Here is a 15,712-nt window from a genome sequence, read left to right as displayed (position 1 = left end):
AAGAAGAGCATTGAAAAATTCACTATCGGCTCATTTCACCTTATTTAAGGCATGTCAAATAGATCCCTTATGGACAGTTATTTTGGTATTTGCTCACCTGTCACAAGCTTGTTTCAGGGAATTCATTGCCATAATGAATGCAGAAGACAGTCAGCACAAGACATACTGTAAACACCATGTTAATAGGCGTAGCTTGCCAACACTAGGCATTGACAAGACAAAGTAATGAAGTCCATTAGGTTCTGGTGAGTGTGTGTTTTCTCTGGGCTCTCAGATGCACTGAGTGTATGTTCAAGAGCTGTTATGCCCTGAGGGCAAAGACAAAGGGGTCAAAGGTTATCTGGCTTGCTAAAAAGGCGCCCACCATAAGGGGATAATTGGACTCTGTCTTTCCTTCATTCACTAGTTTCCCATCAGCAGGCCTATTAGGAAAGTATACATTGTGAAAATGTGCACACTCAAACCTGCTCCACAGACCCCCATGCTTACCATCTCCCAAAGGCATACAAACCACTAGAGAATGAAGATGCTCCGATGACCCAGTGTGTCTCCTCCTCTTGCCCCACCCCCCTCTGACAGGAAGCTATTGCCACTGATGGATTGCTGGTTGAGTCTGTCTACATGACCGGGTAAATTCATTCCATTCCTGCCTCTCTCTCTACACTGCCGCCCATCCCAGCATCCACTGCCTGACAGCCAGCCTAATGGGGGGACCAGGCCAAATGGATTTCAGAAGAAAAGCGAAGGGGGGCTGGGCCTCAGGGGGGCAATAATTCTCCCCTATTTCAGAATTTATTTTCCCCAATCCTCTCACTTTTTTTTTTCACTTCCAAGTTTTTTTGAAGAAATGGAAAGGAAGGAAGGTTTCACTACCTATTGATTCAGTTTAAATGTGACAAGTCTGCATGCAGGTGAATCATTGTTTCTTATTTACGATCATGAACCACATGTTGAACGTTAACCTTCCAAAATGACTTGGGTGCACTAGATAATAGGATACATAATAAATGCTTTCATAAGTTTGTTCTGATATTAGATGTTAGCAATTAGTTTTACCTGCTTATAGCATGGCATAGAGGAATGGCAGGTGGAAGCTGCATTATAGGCTAATTGCTCTCTGTGGTACCACGCGCCACGTTTAATGAGCCTTATTCTGTGTGATAAATGTGCACACACACCCATAACCTGTACAGTGTGCAGACTTGATGTTGCCTGCCAGGCAAATAGTGTGAAAGTTCAGTTGCTGAGAGCAATAAATTAGCCCGTGGAGAAGAGAAATAGAGTGGGGTATTGGGATTTCAGCTCACCTAATACTGCATGCCAAGAAAAGATCTGTGGATTTTGATAGCAGTAAAGAAACTGTGAGTGAACTGTGGCTGGTGGATCATTAAGAAGGCCTGAACCTCATAGAAATTGAGAAGGTTATACTGCAGATTGTGAACATGAATGATTCAATAGTTAATTTTAATAACATTTTATATGATACTAAATGATTTACATAATGACATAGAATTCATTGGGAAATTCAGTCTCCGAATTCAGAAAGCAGCCTGATATTCAAAATATGTAAATATGTGTAAGAAAAATTTTGCCTGATTCGAAATTCCAAATTGCTCTGATTTTGTAAATGTAACGTTACAGCACTCTTGCACTCAACGATCAATCAGATTGTTGCAAAGAATCAATTAGGCCTTGCAAAAAAAAAAAAAAAAAAGTTATAGTTTGTCAACTTTAGGTCAACTTTCTGGACTTACAGCTACTGTAGAGAAATTTTTTTCTTGTTGTATCTTTCTCTGTCGAGCTGCTGTGCAGACACGATAATCCTCAAGAAATGGTTTTATTTTTCTCTCGTGTTGTTTGAATAAATAGTTAGAAATAGTGGTTAAATCTCAAAACTCTCCCTCAGTAGGGGTTAATAATGACAGATGGGAGAGTTGGGTCTATATGAGGGTCTGGCCACTGGGGTCTCCATCACTGTCACTCTGATTCATTGGGGCATCAGCCAAGATAAAAGATCCTGTCTTCCCTGCGCGAGAGCCCAGCTCCCTGGGGAAAGGTGAGAGAGGAACCCCTCCAAAACATACACACCTGCATGTGCATATGCTCAAACACACCTGCAGGTGGTCTCCCTGCTCCCTTTCTTCTCTCAAGCCCTAAAAACACAGATGTTCCTGCTCCTGTATCTCTTGAGATTCTGCGTGGCCTCTAACATTCAACTGATGAGTCCTTTATTTTCTCTCTCTGTTATTTTCTCCTCTCTCTGGTCACACCATCTTCTACATTACAGTGCTGATAGAACATTAAACTTTAATAGCAGAGAATCAACAGCGTTTGTGTGTTTGCCCCAAGACCCTGCAGTCTTGATGTTATTAATAATTCATCAAGGTTCTGTGTTTTTGAAAATCCCGTCTGGCTGCCTATCTATAATGAAGGTCTAAGTTCAGACTTCAGCACTGAAAAAGAAAGTTTAAGTTCTTGCTCTTTCTCTATCCATCTATATGTGAAAGCATCATGTAGTCTATCCTGTAAATATAGAAACATCAAGAGTGAAGCCAAGACTACAGGCTGCACGGTGCACTGTTGCTTGTACAAATATTTGTGTCTTTTTTTTAGTGCTTTGGCTGTGTTCGACTGCACAGTTCAGGACTAAGACACCTGGGTGTCCTTTAGCAACAAAATATATCATCAACAAAGAATAAAAATCCCCTTTGCATTGTATTGATGGTTACACGGTTAAGCCATGGGAGGGCAGTATTTGATTGAGACATGTGCCACACAAAGACAGACCTGGTATATTTTATTCACTATCAGATTCATTTGATTAATTCTCCAGTACGGCTGCTTTTTATTCAATTGTTTTAAATGTAATTACCTTTGTCATTTGAAAATGTATTATTATTGTTAGTATTATTATTGATATAATCATTTGTGTAACAGTAATAATAATAATGTATTATTATTATTATTATTATTATTATTACTACTACTACTACTACCTGTCATTCTATCTATTGGCTCTGTCAGTTTAAGTCATTGCTGAATGGAGCAAGAAAAAAAATAAAATAAAAAATTGGCTAGTTAATAAACTCATAAAATAACACTGATTAATACTTGATGGAGATTTTTGCAGATTAATTATATTTTTCATTGTTTTTGAGAAATGAACATTTATTCTTTAGATAAAGACCATAAGTTAATAAGCAGGTTATAATAAAACTTGTTAAATGTCCAGTCAAAAAGCTTCACACTTGTTGACATTAATTGACAAAGGGCAAAATGTAAATAAAAACTGAATAAAAGGCTACACATTATAAGGTGAATAAGACTGTGTTTGTCTGTCTTAGTGTCCCCCTGTGGTGAAAAGTGTAAGTGCAGATGTAAGAACAAAGCCCCTGCACCGAGTGTCCACCATTCCCTTCTATATTCCCTTTCTTCATTGCTTCATTTCTGTTATTCTCTAAATATCGGAGAGATTTCAAGACTATTCAGGTAGAGCTTGTTTAAATGAGTTAAAACCACTGTACTGGTTTGTAATTGAAGCAGTGGTGCCTGGATCATTATGTAATATATTGTAAAGATGTCAGGGAGAAGGAGTTACTGGATAAATTCCCAACACGCTCTTACAGTTGAATGGAGTCCAAAGAAACAGGCTTTTGCAGAAGAACTTAATAGGGTTAGGCAGCTGCTTTCTTAAGTGCTGGCCTCTTCAGACAACAGAGCGAAAAATTCAGCGAGTCAGAGAGGAAGTCAGGAGGGACAGATTAATTGATTTGTTCAAGGGAGGCAAATATTATCAAGGCAGAGAATTCAATTTTGCCCTGGGTGAAAAATGAAAGGGGCGATCAATATTTTCCCACAAACAGAGAAAAAGTTTTATGTGATTTTTTCACGTAGTTACACAACATATGAGGGTCTCTGTGTGTCACAAAAAATAAAAAAAAATAAAAAACTTTTTTGAATTAGTTTAAAATGTTTCAAAACAGTGAAAGGACGTTTTACTTTCTCAATATCTGTAGTCGGAAGTTTTGAAGTTTCTCAAGATTCAAATATTACACAGAATATTTGATTTGCTGCTCAAGCTCATGAGAGCTGTACAACTCAAAGAATACATCATTTCAGAAGCAAAAAAGAAAAAGGGGGGCTACGCATGGAGCAAGCCAGTCTACTGAAACTTGACTTAAAAAAAAGCCAATTCTTATGCATTACCATTTTCAGTGCACCCTTATTCCTACACTTTTTTAATTTCTCATTTCAATCTTTTCTGGTCCTTTACTCTTGCAGTCCTCCGGCTCTTATCATTTATTTGTCATAATCTCTCTTTTATCCCCCCAGTCTCTTTTCATTACCTCACCACTTCCCAGCTGTGAAGAATCTTCTAGGACACTAGTAACACGTTTTGCTGTTATGGAAATCTCCCCTAGCCTTGCTCTTTTTAAATGTATCGACTGTAAAAGGATTATGACCTTATCCACTTACCCCTAACCAGCAGATGGCAGAGGAAAGGGTTCTAAGGATTCTGAACTATGTCCTATGTGAGTGGAAAAGCTTTGGTTCTAATCGGGTGTAACAGGCTACAGTATGGTATACAGTATGGCATATCCTGTGCCATGTCACAATTAAAGCACTTGGGACAAATGCAATTAACCCTCCATTGTTGTTTTTTCCAGCCTGTTTTGAACACGGACAAGACGAATGTGACTCTTCAATGAACAATACCAGAGTTTACATTTTATTTTATTTTATTTTTATGATGCATTGATTCCCATTCTTTAGTTATTTGAAAATTTGTTTTGTGTCCTATATCAAAAGCCAAAGCTAAAATAATAAATGAACATGGAAAGGACTGGGAGATTTATTTATTTATTTAAAATCTTTGAAGCTTTCCACGTGGGCTTCTCTATCACTCTTTATACCAACGTTCTGTCCTCACATGTCGCTTCACCGCACTGCCCTTGTGAATTAACCTTCCATCCTATATCCCCTTACCATCCGTAGGTGGGTCAGAGAGGTTTGTCTGACCATCAAAGTGAGTAAAGTTAGTTGAGTTAAATGGTTTAGGATTATCACTGAATAAACCCTTCTGATGCCGATCTGTAAATGGTGAATGCTCCTCAGACTTTATTTTTCCAGATAGAGTCATTAAGCTGTGTTTTTTAACCGGCTGTTTGTGTGGTATAAAAATGCATTGCAGATCTGAGTTGTGGACAGAAGGGAAAAACATTGCTAATACAGTACAACTAACATCAGACACACTTAAGAAATAATTATTTAAGCATAATTATTAAGCAGAGTAAATAGCTGCCTGTCTAAAGTTGTATTGTATAAATTGAATAAATATAAATACAATGAGCGGATGCTGTATGTTGTTGCTGCTGACAGTATTTTAAGCACAAATCTTTCTCTTGATAGGAGCAGCCAAATTATGTATATTTGCCAACATGGACATGACGCGACATGGTCTCATCTTCAAAACCCAGAAAAAAAAATTAAAGCGGCCTTGACCTGTAATGAGGATCAACATGGTTTGGGACGAGGACGACCACAGTATTTTGTGCAGTGAAATTTTGTCTGCAACATTGAAACCATAGAAATTCATTTAGAATCCAAATGCCTATGCTATATTTATAGACTACCATTCAAACCTTTGGGGTCAGTAAGACTTTTTGAAGAAATGATTGCTTTTATTATGTGAGGATGCATTAAATTGATCAAAATTAGAAATAAATGCAATTCTTCATTTAAGAATCCCTAGATGTCCATTATGAAATCCATGGCCATATAATGGTCATAAATACACACATGGACAGGCAGAAATCAGCATTATTTGCATTGTGAGTGGTACAGAGTAATGGCGTATAATCAGTGTATGTCCCTAAGTGTTTCAGATGAGAGGTCTGGACTAATCATCTCCTCTCAGATCCCCTCTGTTATGACTGAATAATTACTCTAAAAGACCTTAATTACCTTGGCCTCTCCACGCATATCCACACACCCTCCTCTGAGCCCGTCCCGCCACTCATCAGAATTCATGTCTTCGTGTCTTTGCCTCCCTCCATGGAACAAGATAGATCACCCCGTCCAATGTGTCACTGATTCGAAAAAAAAATTAAAATGCAGAAAAGGTGTTTTGATGAATGCTATGCTGAAAGTCCTGCTGCCCAATTTCTCCAGTGAGCACTGGAAGGGTTAGGGATGCAAGTACATCGACCCTCTTCCGAAGGCCACAAGAAATGAGCCTGTTAATTATTCATAGGTTCATATGTTATTCATATATGTAAATGTTTGTTCTGGACTAATAAAGGACTGTCCATAAATCAAAGTGGCAAAGACTTTTGGGATTTATCGCTATTATAATTATTATTATTATTACTAAGGGACCCTGTAACAGTATATTATGGTGTGTTTTGTGCTGCGTGTGCATATGCGGTCGCGCGTCAAGCTGAGATCATTTTAAATTGCAGAAGCTTTCGATCAGCAGTCAGCACACTGCAGTTACTTCTGGCAGACTTCTTAATGTGGTGTTTTACAGCATGGATTTTTCTTTGTATGTGTGATATGTTGTCAGTGTGTGTGCACGCACGCGTCTCATCAGGTTGTGAATTGTGATTGAAGCCTCCTCTCATCCATCACAGACTGAGGGTGGAAAGCCAGTCAGGGAAATTAAAAGCCATGAGCGCACTAAGCCAATCAATACACTCTTCCTGTCACAGCTTACAATCATCTTTCTTCATCTTTTCATATCTTTTTCCTTCTCATCCTGCTCTGAGGTTTATCACTGTCTTGGCAATCATAATAGATTTTTTCCCTTTTATTTCCATCCTTTTTTAGAGGTGAAGTGACAGTATAGACAAAGGCTGTGGATCTATAACATAGAATAATTAGTCAGTAATTCCATTAGTCTGTCAATTTACCCCCTGTAACAAATCAACAGTCTTACTAAGGGATGGTTTTGTGATGTTCATTTTAAACGCCCTCAGTATTGAAAGCAGTGATATGAAGTGAAAAATATGAAACAATTACTGTGGGAGATGCCAGTTGTTCTGAAAATAGGAGATATCGATGCAGACGTTATTGTTTTGACATTTTTATCTGGTAGAGAGTTTGAATGGTCAACGTCTATTGGTCTTAAATGCTTATATATATATATATATATATATATATATATATATATATATATATATATATATATATATATATATATATATATATATATATATATATATATATATATATATATATCTCAGAGGTCATGTTAAACAAACATTTTCTAAAGATTTTTTCTTATGATTTCCTTTTTTTTTTTTTTCAAAAATATATTATTATATCATATAATAATAAAATAAAATAAAATCTTTGTCTAAAAAAAATATTATTTTGTACTTAATCCCAGTAGGTGACTTACAAAGTGCCAGCGAGATGTTTTTCAGATCAGCTGTTTGAATGATCAAACCCATTTTTATTGAATATGTAAATGTAAATATATATGTTGACCTCTAAAGAGATGAGTCTTTTCCATGACAACGAAATCACTTACATCCAGGTTCATAGCAACTGCTGGTGACCATCATAGCCTCTTTGTGAAAAGTGGGGTGAATAATTATAGAACAACATTTATAGATAATTGAATCATAAAGATTTAGTAAAATTATGTATTTATTTAATAATATAGAATAATTTACACACTTAACATGATTGACAACTACATTTATTTGCCTGAGTGAAAAAATATATAGTTTTTTGTGTGTGCTGAATAAAGGAGTCACTCCTGCAACACTTAACTTGTGATGGTTGATATTGCTAACCATAGTAAACCCTTTCTGTCTTGTTGTAGTTAGCAGCTTGTTAGTTGTTAGTTGTTTTTGGCCGAAGTATTGGCTGGCAATCTATCATTATGCAAATCTTGTGCGATTACATTAATTGTTCAGTTTAGTTTTGTGTACACTATAGATATAATGACCATTCTGAACTCTGAACAGGATTAAGCACTCAACTCTATTTGCAGTAGCAGCATTGTGTAAGTGGCCTTCCGGTCAATTATATCGTTTCTTGGCAATACTGTTGTTTTGGTGACCTTTCCTTGATGAGCAGCTTAATTTGTATCCTTTTTGTTCAGGTTATATTGTTTGATGCCCCACGGTTGTCAGCTGGTTCTAGACTGTAAGCCTGTTTATTTTAGATACTATCTGTGAACAGTCCTCTAACACACTTGCCGAAGTTATCCAAAGTGGAGAGTGATGGTTTTTCTTTCTGTTTATTTTTTATTGCCTGAGGCTGACATCTCACTAGCAGAACAGAAACAACTCGATTTTGGTCAGGGTTGACACATTGTCACTACCCCTTCTTTCTGCTGAAATTCTGTCAGAGGTCTGTCACACTTAGCGATTTTAGAGTGGAAGATGGGAGAATAAATGACGGCCACTGACATTTCTCTCCTTTTCCTTGTCATGTGTCACATAATAGGAAAAGGAGGGCCATGCAGATGCAAACAATTATGATAGACGGAATTAGGATGCTATTCAGGGAATACACTTGTGCATGAATGTGAATTTGTCTGGAGGAGAACCCCAGAATATGCTTGGTTGCACCGTGGGTAATTGGGGTTTTGAGACATGTGGTGATCTATTTGCTGTGGAAAATGTTTAGATGAGCAGGAAAAGTGTCCTGTCATTTCAGTTTTTTATCAATAAGCAAAAATAGATGTTTTAAAATTAAATTTGATCAACAAGTGCAATATTTCTTTGCAAGTGCAATGTTTCTTAAAGGGGGGGTGAAATTCTATTTCATGCATACTGAGTTTTTTACACTGTTAAAGAGTTGGATTCCCATGCTAAACATGGACAAAGTTTCAAAAATTAAGTTGTACGTTTGAAGGAGTATTTCTGTTCCAAAAATACTCCTTCCGGTTTGTCACAAGTTTCGGAAAGTTTTTTTCGAGTATGGCTCTGTGTGACGTCAGATGGAGCGGAATTTCCTTATATGGGTCCTGAGGCACTTCTGCCGGAAGAGTGCACGCTCCCGTATAGCAGAGCAGAGACGAGACATTCACTGATCAGAGCGAGAGCGTCGTGAAATGTCACAAAAGAAGTGTGTTTTTGGTTGCCAGGGCAAGACAACCCTGCACAGACTACTAAAAAAAAACAGCATTAAGGGACCAGTGGATGGAGTTTATTTTTACAGAGCATCAACGGAGTTGTGCAAGTGTTTGTGTTTGTTCCCTGCATTTCGAAGATGCTTCTTTTACAAACATGGCCCAGTTTGACGCCGGATTTGCATATCGTTTATGTCTTAAGGATGATGCAGTCCCAATGAAAAAGGGTCACGATCGTGTGTTGGAACCGCAGGCGGTGAGTAAAACTGCTTCAAATATCTCTGCCTCCTTGTTAGTGCGTCCGCCTCCCATCAGAGACCCGGGTTCGAGCCCCGCTCGAGCGAGTCCTTGCTGCTGCTGCTCTCGTTCAGTTTCAGCCTCGGGATCTGATTCTGGATCATAAATAAATGGCTGAATCTGACTGTTAGCCATGGTTTGTTTTGGTTGGTTTTTTCCTCACGGTGTCACAGCTTCCAAACGCTCTCAACGCAAAAGCCTACTGGCGCTCGTGATTCTTTAGCTCCGCCCACACGTCACTCCTCCAGTCGGTCGTGTTTTTCCGGGAAAAATCGGTACAGACTATCTTTCTCTTATGAATATAATAAAACTAAAGACTTTTTGGAGTTATGAAGGATGCAGTACTACTCTATAGGTACTCAAGATTAACTTCTTGACAACATAAAAATGTTTTAAGAAATGTTTACTAAAAGGTTCTTTCTAAATCTCAAATTTTGGGAAGCTTTATTTTATGTGTGAATGTTATTAGTAGGGATGGACGATATTATCGGACCTACGTATATCGGCATCTGCCCAATATGAAAAATGACGCCAATATGTCTATAAGAGGAATACATTAACTCACATGTGCTCGGGGTGTGCTGGCGATTAGATCACGTCAACAGTGTGATTAGATCACTTCAGTATTGTGGCTCATTCTTGAAGCAAAGTTTTGCCTGAATGGTGATTGGATTCACTGCTTTGAATCACTGCATTTAGAGAGAAGTGCATCTTTATGGATTATGATTATAATTAAAGAGTTTTTTTTTATTTGTTTTTATTCTGTGAAGTACTAATTTAAAGCTTTATATGTATATATATATATATATATATATATATATATATATATATATATATATATATATATATATATATATATATATATATATATATATATATATATATATATATATATATAGCTAAACTGATCAAACATACAGTAGGCTCACTGTCGCTGGCCACTTGGTCGTTACTTAATTTTTTTAAAATTATATTTAATGAACAATAAATGCTCCAAAATGTTTTTCTAAAGTTAAAAAAAAAAAAAAACGAAACGAAATGTAATATAATCACTTTGCTATTATATACAAAATGCCACTATTTTAATAATTGAAACAGAGGTATAAGTTGTTTTGGGAGAAGGGGAATAAAGACGGGCTCGGGGCAGTAATTCTGATAAGCTGTCAGGGTTCTAGTTTTAATTCCGTAGCTTACATGAACAAAAAATCAATAAATCACAAACATGACACTTAAATAAAATAATTGCTGCTTATAAATAGTTAGTAAGGTATTTATTAAGTTTAGGTATTGGGTAGGATTAGGTATGTAGAATAAGGTAATGTAGAATAAGGCATTAATATGTGCCTGATTACTACTAATAAAATGGCTAATATCCTAGTAATATGCATGCTAATAAGCAACTAGTTAAGGTATTCTAAAATAAAGTGTTAACTGGCCAAAATGAGTTGAAAATTATCGGCATATGGAATTTCATCAAAAATCCAATATCAGGCATCCGGTTCAACCCTGAAAATATTTCTCTTCAGCTCCATTTGAATTATGCTTGTAGTCCAAAGTTTTCATGAAGGTATTCATTTTAGTTTGAGTATGCCATTTCTTGGGTTGGTGTTCAAAAGGGGGGTTAATGTCCCTTACTGTATATATGTTTGTGTGAAAGGCAGTGGACAATATCAACAGATTTTCATTCTACCTGTACAATATTTTCTCTCTAAAGTTGGTAAATGAATTAGAATATAACAAAGTAAAGATTAGCTGTAACAAGCTACACAAATCTTCCTCAAAGACTATAATCACTGTATTACAGGTACATTGGGAAAATCAAAATCCTACTAACAGTATTTGACACAGTATACGTTAACAGACAAGCTAAGAGGCTAATCGGCTGGAGTTAAATCTGCATCATGCCAACAAGGCGGCTTAGGGTCTAGGGATGAGCCGAGACCAGAGCTGTCTGAGAAAGCTGACACCTGAAGGTTAGAGTTTAAGACCACCATTATGACCCTTTCATACCAGTCACTTCTATAGCTAGACGAGCGTCAATGCCCTTGAAGAAAATTACTGATATTTATTCATGATTTTCAATGTAATTTCCTTCTGCTTTTATGAGGGAACGTTAGATAGTCATCAAGAGGAAGTCCTTAGCTTAAGCACAGGTCGCAGTGTGAGAGGCTTTAGCTATACGTTAGCGCATTAGTAAGCCCCCACAGTCCGATCATCTGAGGACAAGAAGCTCATAAGGCAGTTTGTTTACTTGTCAGAAAGTACAGAGATCAACACCTATAGGCTAGACATAAGGACATGTTACAGTAGCTCTGACTCACCAGGATGCACCAGGATGTAGGATCACACTGGGTTAATGTAAGGTTGGCATTAGAGATAGGATTTCTCTCCATGACGTGATACAGGAGACTGAGAATATCCCATGTGAGGTGAACTGTACACAAGCGTGACTGGTCTGGTGCCTCATATTAGCTTACTATATAACTCGGACTTGGCATTTAGCCCCTAGTTTTATCCAAAACAATTTACATTACACTCAGAGTAGAAACAGTCCTCCTGAGCATCCTACTGGGTTTCGAATCTACAGTGTTTCAGTTACTAGACTATATATCATGAATCTAAAGGCTTATTTAAAAGTTGCAGTGATTTGTTTTTCGTAAGTCTAATAAGGCTTATAATATGTCTCTTTTGAAAGCAAAGACATCTTTAAATACTCTATTTTTACTATACCGTTTGCTAAAAAATAGCAACATGGTTTACTGATGGTAACAAATTTCCATCAGGGTAACAATGTTTTTTGTTTCTAGTTTTTTTTTTTCTATCAGTTATTCGTTTTTGATAGTAGTGGTACTTTGAATATGAAATATTTAGATTGTTATGAATTAACATTATGAATTATTCAATCTAAATCTTAATGTTTCTTATTACATTAAAAACAATATATACTGCAACTATCCCCTTCATAATATAAACTACTGTTTAAAGTTTTGTGATCTATACGATTTTTTTGAATGTTAACAAGTCACTCATACTCACCAAATCTAAATGTATTTAATCCAAAATAAAGTAAAAACAGCAACGTTGTGAAATTATTGCTATTAAAAGTAACTGTTTTCTGTTTTAATATATTTCCAAGTGTCAGCTGTGATGGCAAAGCAGAGATAGCAGCCATTACTGCAACTTTTTGTGGAAACTGACACAATTTTTCAGCATTCCTCGATGAGCTGAAAGTTTAAAAGAACATTTAGAGCATTTGTTTAAAATAGAACTGAACATTTATAAACATATTAACTTTTACTTTTGATAGATTAAATGCATTGTTGATGAAGAAAAGTAGCTGTTCATTTCTAAAAGAGAAAAAAAATCCCTAAACTTTTCAGCCGTAGTGTGACCTCTAAATATACATATTCTAGTTCGTCACCTTTGTCAAATGTCATACGCAATATCATGTTCAATACAGCATTTAAAGTGAAATTTGAAGAACTGAAGAACATTAAGAATATAAAAAGTTTCTGTTTCAAATTTTCTGATGATTTCCACAGACGGTTGTCCTTCTTCAATGCAGTCCTGTTCTCTGAAGTATCTGTGGTATGCTACAGCTCGGGGCTCTGCTGTGTGCTACTTTGAGACAGCCTCTGCTGTGTGTGCACATACGCTGCCAGTAAACGATCTCCAAGAGGATGTTTATGGAGGCTGAGAATACACAGGCACACCTCTTCAATCAGCATTGGAAGAGCTGAGCGAGACACGAGAAAGAAGAGAGAGAGAAGGCAGCATTTCTTTGCTCTTTTTCTCTCATTACAAATGCATGAATATTTGCAAGCTCTCTTTAGAGCTCAGTGTCTTTTAAAACTTCATACACAGAACTCAGTAAAAATATATTTGCCTTCTATTCTTTATTAGTGCTAAGCAATAAGTTATGTATTATTCAACTACAACGAAGCATTTAAATGCAATAATATTAATATTTATAGTCAGTTATTTAAATTAAAGCTTACGTATCAATGACATTAAATATACCCAAAATGTATAAATATGTTGTGTGTTTGAGGCAATGATATGCTCAGTCTCGTTAACTTTTAGTAATTGCGTTCTTTTGTTTATAAAATCGTGATGACTCTACTTATCATTCCATATCTCAAGGCATCTGTTTGCAGTGTCTTAATTAGCCATACAGTAGGAGAAGATCTAGCAGTATGTGTAATTAAGATGAATGCTTGTATAGTTAAAAGGATATGCCATTGTTTCCGTGTCCCTGGTGGATTTTGACATTTTCTCTTCTGAGGTTCTTTTTCTTCCCAGGAGAGCGACACAGAACCCTGAGAGCTGTCACAATGTGAGCCAGCAATGACTTACTTCACTGCGATCAGTGCCACTGTGCAGACCTTCAAAACCTGCACTGCAGCAGGGTATCTGCAGACTGGTAAAGGGGGGATAAATCTCACTTAACCATTCAACCACTTTCTCTGTTGGTGAGAGAGGATGGTGAAGGTTTAAATTGCCTTAGCTGAATACATTGGAGGTGCTTGTACATGCAAAAGCTGAAGCTAGGGTTTGGTTTGTGGTTGCTAGGGTGTTGTGCAGTTGAGTACAAGTCAAAAAAAAAAAAAAAGGTTCCCTTAAAGCCTTTTTTTTTACCTATTTATTATTCGCTAGATAAATAAAGACCAACTACATTAGAAAGGCATAAGACACATGATGTATTTGAGACTGAGATAAAGTAACATTGATGTTGATTATCTAATTTTAACTTTTTACAAACACACACACACATACATGTTTACTCAGTGGCCTTTTACCCTTTGAGATGATTGTGAGATGCCTTTGAGACAGTATATTAGCTAAAACAGAGTTTGAATTGATTTGTGCGCTATGATTTGATTATCAAATCCATTTGTGATTTATGAACAGTCTGTGTTTAAGATTATCCTTAATGTCCCCCTGCAGCTCACTAACATCCATCTCCATTGATTCTTTGTCATGTTAGACATAATGCCTGTGTTTTTGTATTGAATAGAACTAATCAAATGATTCATGCAAATGTCAAAATGCCAAAACTATTACAGTGTGAACACAAAGGTGTATTTATAGTTACATTAAGGTAGATATTATCAGAGGACTATATTGATTCTTGATTTTCTTTGTGTCCTAATATTGAGCTAGTGAAATTCTCGGCAATAGAATTTTGTCTAAATATGTTTTTATACAGTGGGATCCAAAACTCTGATACTATATTAAAAAATGGCATTCAAAAGCTTTTTAAACATGGAATTGAAGTTTTATGATAAAAAAAAAAACAAGAAGAAAAAACAAACAACCAAAAAAAACTTATATTTAATGAATTACGCTAATTTCAAAACATCCTAGTAACTGGTATCATAATCATGCATATCATAATCATGCATATATATATATATATATATATATATATATATATATATATATATGCATGATACCAGTTACTAGGATGTTTTGAAATTAGCGTAATTCATTAAATATAAGTTTTTGACTCAAATTTGGGGTTCACTTTATATACAATTCAGTGCTTTTTATGATACAAATCATTGCAAAGCAATTTTATACAGAATAGTAAGTTTCTATAATATTTATTAGTAGCTTATCTGTGGTGATATATGGCAGTTTATGTGCATATGGCAGAATTTTTTGCAAAAATGTATTAAAGGCGTAGTCAAAAAGGCGATGAAAACTTTTAATAATGTGCATTTGATCAGATATAACTGCAGTCCAAAATTATGAGATGAATTATTTGAACGCTTGGCCAAAGAGATGTGTTTTTAATCTAGATTTAAACAGAGATAGTGTGTCTGAACCCCCGAACATGATCAAGAAAGACTATTCCAGAGTTTGAGAGCCAAATGTGAAAAAGCTCTACCTCCTTTAGTGGACTTTGCTATCCTAGGAACTAGCAAAAATCCAGAGTTTTGTGACCTCAGGGAGCGTGATGGATTGTAGCGTGGTAGAAGGCTAGTTAGGTTATTTCCAATGGGTTTGTGGATATGCTTGGCCCTGGCAGTTTTTAGAGCCTGTCTATAGCTGGACATACTGTTTTTCCATGCAATTCTAAAAACTTCGAAGTTGGTTTTTCTCTATTTACACTCAAGACAATGAGTTTCTTTCTTGAGAGAGTGGGTACTACTATTATACCATGGCACAATACGCTCTTCTCTAACCTTTTACCATTTGATGGGGGCAGAGAAGGCAGTGCCCATGTTGCCAGTCATTTAGTCTAGTTCATATGTATTTTTGGGTACACAGAGCAATTGAGATAGATCAGACAGGTTATTTGCAAATACTGTATGTGTTTGG

The sequence above is a fragment of the Carassius auratus genome, chromosome 6 (assembly GCF_003368295.1).
Source record: "Carassius auratus strain Wakin chromosome 6, ASM336829v1, whole genome shotgun sequence".
NCBI lineage: Eukaryota > Metazoa > Chordata > Actinopteri > Cypriniformes > Cyprinidae > Carassius > Carassius auratus.
Note: the sequence above shows the minus strand (reverse complement) of the source record.